Raw genomic sequence first — 7,149 nt, 5'->3', positions numbered from 1 at the left:
ATTTAACCAGACAGTGTTTTCAGGCTGTCTGAAAGAGGTCCATGTAGATCAGTGCTGTACCCATGTTAACAAATACAAATAAAGAATATCCAGCACATGTTGTGCTGTGTGTGTGTGTGTGTGTGTGTGTGTGTGTGTGTGTGTGTGTGTGTGTGTGTGTGTTTCATCCCATATACAAATGAAAGGACAGCAGTGCAGCAGGTATCAGTACAACCTCCATTACTGTAAACCTGAAAGTCTTAAGGATTGGAAAGTGGAGCAGAGGCAACCCTGGATTGTGTAATAACTATATAACACAGCTGCTGTTCAGGGTGCTGTCTTTAAAAAACTGGTTTACTGTTTCTCACAGGCTTCTTCATAATGTTAAGTCTTTGGGTTGCTCTGACAGATCCCAGGATATTCTAGGGTAACTATCTGTATGCTGTGTATGCCTTGGTGACAGCTGTCTTGTTTCAGCACTATTTCATTTATGGGGCAGATCATAGGGCTCTGATCTTGTGCCATTCTTGACTCCATTTTATTTTTACTGCATCATTTCACATAATTGTGTAAATTTAGCTGCATCTGCTTTGGTGCACCTAACAACATTAGTGTAGCTACCTCTGCCCCTTTGTACATAACTTTGGTAATGCAGATTGCCATCCTACTCCATGGGCACCTGATTTATTTGTTCTTTGCATATGTGCATAATACAGTAGCTCTGTGCTGGGCTGTGGCAATCATTTCAGTGTTCTGCTTCTTTGCATATGCATATGGAGCTGTAGTTTTGCACTGTCATCTGCATCTCAGTCACACCTGTATGTGATATCTGATTCCTGTACATTGCTTTTGTCTTTCAGCACATGCAGAATGTGAAGCAAATGCTGCCAGTACCACAGGAAGCAACAGTGATTACAGGCACTGTGGGGTTATTTGCATCCTATGTCCTGTCCTGGATTATATCTGCCATAACACCTCTGAGTCCTCATCATTAATGTCATGTTTTACATTTTGTCTCTATTCAGCAGGTCGCCATGGTCCAATAAGAGTCACGTGCATGTAAGCCATGGCCTGCTGCTGCCTGGTCAAGGGCGCATTTGAAGCTGGTGAGTGGGATGAGAGTGCATCACCTTGGGAAGGCTCCAGCCCATCAGATGGCAGATGGCACACTCAAATCACAAGCTTTAGTAGATTGTCACAGTCACTGACCCTGGCTGCACCAGAAATGGAGCATGTAGCAGAGGCAGTGGTTGATGCTGTGGTAACCCCTCCTGAGTTACCATATAGCAATCCCTCCTGCAGTGGGAAACAGACTCAATGACCCACTTGGATGATGCTATCAGGCCACCAAGTTGTTTAGGCCCACATCACTAGTCATCTGGATCCAGGATCCACAAATGCTGCAGCAAGCAGCAGAATCAGATAAGAATCCTGAGGCCATTTTGTTGTACCTGGGAATGACAGGGATGGGTTGCAATGCCATAGCAAGGGTGGGGCAAAGGGAGTGGCCACCTTGGGTACAAGGTATTAGGAGACACAGTTCAGGGTCCTGCAGGCAGTCAATTGGTACAAAAGTACCAATCAGTTTTATACAGTAAAAGCCAAAATATTTTTTTTTTGCTCTTCATTTGAATGCAGAGGTGTGTGTGGTTTTGACTGCTATGGGATGCTGCTTGGTATTTTCTACAGTAAAAGCCAAAGTCCTCTTTTTTTTTTTTTTTTTTTTTTTTTTTTGGTTAATGTAGGAAGCCAAATGGTACAGTAAAACCCAAAGTTTTTTTCTTGCACTTGAAAAGCAGTGGGTATAGGGCACTATAATGGGGACCAGCAGCAGGTACTAGATGAACCAGCTGCGGCTCTCATGGTGTTTGCTTATCAACTGAAGGTATGCATGTTTTCCATTCAGAATTACAGATAGGATTAGCTAGGCAAGGTTTGGCACTCCATTAGTCAGAGATATGTTTAGTGGATCTCCTCCCTTCTGTAGGGACAGGCAGGAAAGGTAATGGAGGCCAAAGGTACATGATTCAGGAGGTTATAGGACTTAACAGTTAGGCCCCCCACAGCATAGATGGCCAGAAAGAGGGGGATAGCCTTGGGACTGGCCAGACTGGCACCTTCCACTGGCGGATTGTAAGGTGGCCCAAGGAAAATTTCTTGCACTTGAAGTGCTATGGGTTTATGTGTTGATGTTGAAAGGATGGATATTAAATGTGCTGCCTGCTCTTTAGTACTTTGTCAATACAGCACTTAAAATAAGTGAAACTCACAAATGTTGATAATCTGTTTTGTCAGTGTGCCGACAAAACAGATTATCACAAATGTTGATAATCTGTTTTGTCGGCACACTGACACACACTTTGGTTGACAAAACAGATGGTTGACAGGTATGCAAGAATAACAGTTCCCAGGGTTGGGGAATATGCTCCTTCCCTGGAGACTGTGTGATCTTAGAGTAAGTATATATACTTAGCAGGGGTTACTGGGGGGGGGGGTGGCTTGTTCCTCTTCAAAAAACATTGCTTTTGACCTTGCATTCTCCAAGGTTATGCTCAGAGCATACATAATGACCTGCTGACATTGCAAGTTTCAGTTTTTACATGTTGACATTTGCAATGTTGAATTTAGGAGTTTCAATTTATTTAAGTGGACCTTGAAATTCCTGCCTTGTACACATTTGAAATAATTGTGAATAAACACATGGCTGCAGCCATTTAACCTACTCCATGTGTCTGTACCTCTTTTAATACTCACTGGATCTGTTGTCATGGTTAAATGTAATAAGAATGATGCTGAAATTGCTGCTGGGTTAAAATTCTGATGATTATTAATTTGTGAAATGTTAGTATGGTAGCACTGCACAACAGGTAATCAAAATGTGTGTGAGCAATGTGAAAAATGTATTTCTGTTATTGAGTTATGTAGTGAATAGGGAGATCTGTACCCAGTCTTAGAAAAATAGAGGGAGAAGTGAAGTTTCAAAACACTTACCATGTCTCATTTACTTCAGTAGCTTAGCAGCAGATGAATTGACATGGTGATGTGGATGCTCAGGGTTAAAATCCTAGAAAAAACACACACATTTTATTTTATTTATTTATTTGCAGTTGGTTTACCAGGATAGTCCATTGGGTCACAAAGTATCCATTTTCAATGGAGTCCTGGGGAGAAAAGCTCCAAAATAAGCAGAAGATTGCATACAGTAAGATATTTTGTTACAAATTATTATAGATATAGTTACAATGGCATAGTAAAAACATTGCAAGTACAACGGACTAGTGATTAATATTCATATACTACAATTTACAATATGATAACAGAGATGTCTTTACATCCAGGGTAGGTTTCACTAAGAGGTCTAGTGAGACATCTTTAGTGCGATGGTCTTAGACTTGTCTAGGGCTTGTGCATCTAATTATAGTTTATTTGAGATGCAGGTCAGGAGGTTTGTTGAGGCTTTTCTCGTTTTCCTCTTAGTCTCATTACTTGTGTATTGTGTTTGGGAGGACGAAGGTGATAACTCACTTGATTCTGGGAGCGTATTGTTTGTCACTGGCCAGTAGTTTGACTTTCAGAACACCTGGAATATTGCTAGTGTATTGGGCTGCCAGAGAAAATGGAGAAGGTGAGTGTTGCAGTTTTCTCACTTTCTCCAATGCATACCTCTCTACCTCTTAGTGCAAGAAATCTGGACAAAGCCTTAAATAATGTAGGGAGGGCCAATAGTAGGGACAGAGTTTAAATATTACTCTTAAAAACTTAGAAAGTTGTTAGAATAACAGGTTTTGGATTAGCATGCATTTTTAAGGATATAAAGTCTGAAACTCAATGCTCCATAATGAGCAGGGGTTTTGGGTGAAAAATAGAGCTCTCTTATCAGTTAAAAAAGTAATTGTAGTTGTTCTTCTGCTTTCATTTAGTCTGTTTGCACCTGTGTATGTGTGCATGCATGTATTGCAATTTAGTTAGGTAGTAAAGAAGCATATTCCCCACAAATCTTTGTATTGGAAACCCGACAAGCAAAACACAGTAAGACTGTCGTGTTCTTTTAACTTTAGAAAGAAGACGCGGGACAACTGTGTGCTGTTGCTACCAACTCCAAACTTTATTGACAAGCCAACGTACAATACAAGCAACATCCTTCCTGTCTCACAGTCCTTACGTCATGCACCTCCCCCGCCCCCAAAGAGCATTAGCTAAGGCAAGACAACTCAGTCCATTGAATACACCACATCTCCTTTTCTATAAGGCCCCTTTTCACTCATCACAAAACCCAGATCTATTCAATTTCTTCGTCTTCACTACGAACTTGGTACATTGACACAAAATGCTCACTTAGCCATGTTCGGATTACTATAACACAAATGACATTGCTATTTACATACTGATCTCTACAGATCCAATCGGTCCGGCTTGTTAATAATTCTTCCTGATCTGGTCCTCACAACATCACTATGTACCCGGGTTTCCGGGGGAAGGCCATTGCAAGGTGGCAAGGCCTCAACGGTCTTACTTAACACACTTTCCTGACACACAGGGTTTGATTCACACTCAGGCTCAGGTAAGGGAATCAAATGCACACTGTTTCGCCGCACAGTCCCCTGTGGCACGTCTGCCTTAAATGACCTCGGCGAGTAATGTTTTTGATCTACAGTACCTGGGGTCTTCATATCTGTCACCCACACCTGGTCACCGGGCAACACATCACCCAGCGGCCTTGCCCGATGGCGTCTGTTGTAGTTTGCCGCATTATACACCCTCTTCACCTCCTCTTTCCCCACGAGCCTTCTCCAGTCAGGCAGCACAGGGTCCAACTGCGAAGGATGAATCGGAAGAGAAGTCCGCAACCGACGTCCCATAAGAAGTTCCGCAGGGCTATAACCATTCTGCAGTGGCGTTGTCCTGTACGCCAGAAGAGCCATGTACGGATCGACACTTTTTTTTAGCAGGTTCTTCACAGTCTGAACCGCACGTTCTGCCTCCCCGTTACTCTGCGGGAACCTGGGGCTGCTTGTGACATGCTCGAATCCATAAGCGGATGCAAAGTCCGCAAAAGACTGCCCTGAAAACTGAGGTCCATTATCAGACACGAGGACCTCTGGGATACCATGGCGAGCGAAGAAAGACTTTAGGTGGGTGATGACCTCGTTGGATTTGCTATGTTTCAACAATGCGATCTCAAGAAACCTGGATAAGTAATCCACAGCAAGAAGGTAAGTGTGTCCTTTTAGTTCGAATAAATCCGTGCCCACTCTTTGCCATGGTCTGTCAGGACATTCAGTTGGGATGAGGGGCTCAGGATGATTCCTTCTCTCTGAAATGCACGTCCTGCATCCCAAAACCATGTCATTTATCTGTTGGCTGAGCCCAGGCCACCAGACAGTCTGACAGGCTCTGGCTTTGCACTTCACAATGCCTTGATGTCCCTCATGCAATTTCAACAACACCTCATTACGCATGGCAGAGGGGATAACAAGGCGCGAATCTTTTAACAGCAACCCATCTTTCACTGTTAGTGTAGAACGATCTGGCCAGTAGCTCTTCAGTAAGGGTTCCTGGTTCGCATACAGCGGCCACCCCTGACTGCACAATTCCATAACCCGCACACACACACTGTCTGCTTTCAGCTGCTCCCGTAGCGTCTGGAGGAAGGATGGCTTCACCTGCATGTTTTCCACAATACTGTTCACATAGATATCCGTGTCCTCCATTAACTTTGTTTCCTCCAGTGTTAGCCTGGTTTTAAGTGGAGAACGTGACAGGGCATCTGCCACCCACAGTGATTTCCCTGGAGCGTACTGCACTGTGTATGAGAACTGCATCAGTCTCATCCTGAAGCGTTGGATTCTAGGCGGTAGAAGATCCAGCGCCTGACCTCCAAGCAATGAAACCAGGGGTTTGTGATCAGTTTCTAGACAAAACGATTTACCTAATAGGTAATCTCTGAAGCGTTCACATGCCCAGGTAGATGCTAGAGCCTCTTTCTCAATCTGGGCATATCGTTGCTCTGTAGGTGAGAGTGACCTTGATGCGTATGCCACAGGTCTCCAGCCGTCCTCCCATTGTTGCTGCAGCACGCACCCTAACCCAAAGGATGATGCATCCGCAGAAACCTTCGTATCCCTATTCGGGTCATATACAGCCAAAACTGGAGGTGAGGTGATCGCATCTTTTAAGTCCTTGAATGCCTCTTCCTGGTCCCCACCCCAGTACCAGCTGTTCTTTTTTGATAATAAGTCTCTCAGAGCTCTATCCCTCTCAGCCAAATGAGGGATGAACTTTCCCACCTGATTCACCATGCCCAGGAAACTCCTGAGTTCTCCTACTGTAGCAGGTGCTTCCATCTCCGTGATGGAAACGGTCCTCCTTGGGTCTGGGCTTATGCCAGAATCTGTGATGACATGGCCCAAGAAGGTCACTTTGCTCCTCGACAGGTCACATTTCCCCACATTCAGCGTAATGCCTGCCTCTTCCAGTCTCTTTAATGCCGCATGAAGTCGGGCATCGTGCTCCTCCTGGCAACGACCCCAGACCAGCACGTCGTCCATGTGGCAAATCACACCCTCTAGTCCTTCAATGACCTCTGACATCATGCGTTGAAAGTGTTCGGGTGCAGAGTTAATGCCAAAGGGAAGGCGATTGAAGCAAAACCGCCCAAAGGGGGTTATGAATGTGGTAAGCGCAGCCGACTCCTCTGACAAAGGAATTTGCCAAAATCCCATATTGGCATCCAGTTTACTAAACACCTTCGCCCCGGCAAGCATCCCAAGACTCTGCTCAACCGAGGGCAGCACGAACCTCTCCCTGCATACATATTCATTTAACTTAGTGTAGTCTACACATAGCCTCAGTCTGTTACTGTCTTTCTTTGGGACGACAACCATGCCTGCACACCAATCAGTAGGTTCCTCCATTCTGGTAACGACACCCAGCGTCTCCATCCTCATTAACTCCTCCTTCACTTTCCCCATCAATGGTAGTGGTATCCTCCTGGGGGTCTTCAGAGAGTATGGCACCGCATTTGGCTGAAGCTTTATGTGGTATTTCCGCTGCACTACCCCCAACCCAGAGCACAGTTCAGGGTATGAGGTCTTCAAAGACTCCATGGTGATAGTGTCAACACGCTTCAGGAGACCCAGCCCCAAAATAGCAGGAAGACCTAAAAGCGGC

This window comes from Protopterus annectens, chromosome 7.part0 (assembly GCF_019279795.1).
Source record: "Protopterus annectens isolate FY-2018-M chromosome 7.part0, PAN1.0, whole genome shotgun sequence".
Taxonomy (NCBI): Eukaryota; Metazoa; Chordata; order Ceratodontiformes; family Protopteridae; genus Protopterus; species Protopterus annectens.
This window is presented reverse-complemented; position numbering follows the sequence as displayed.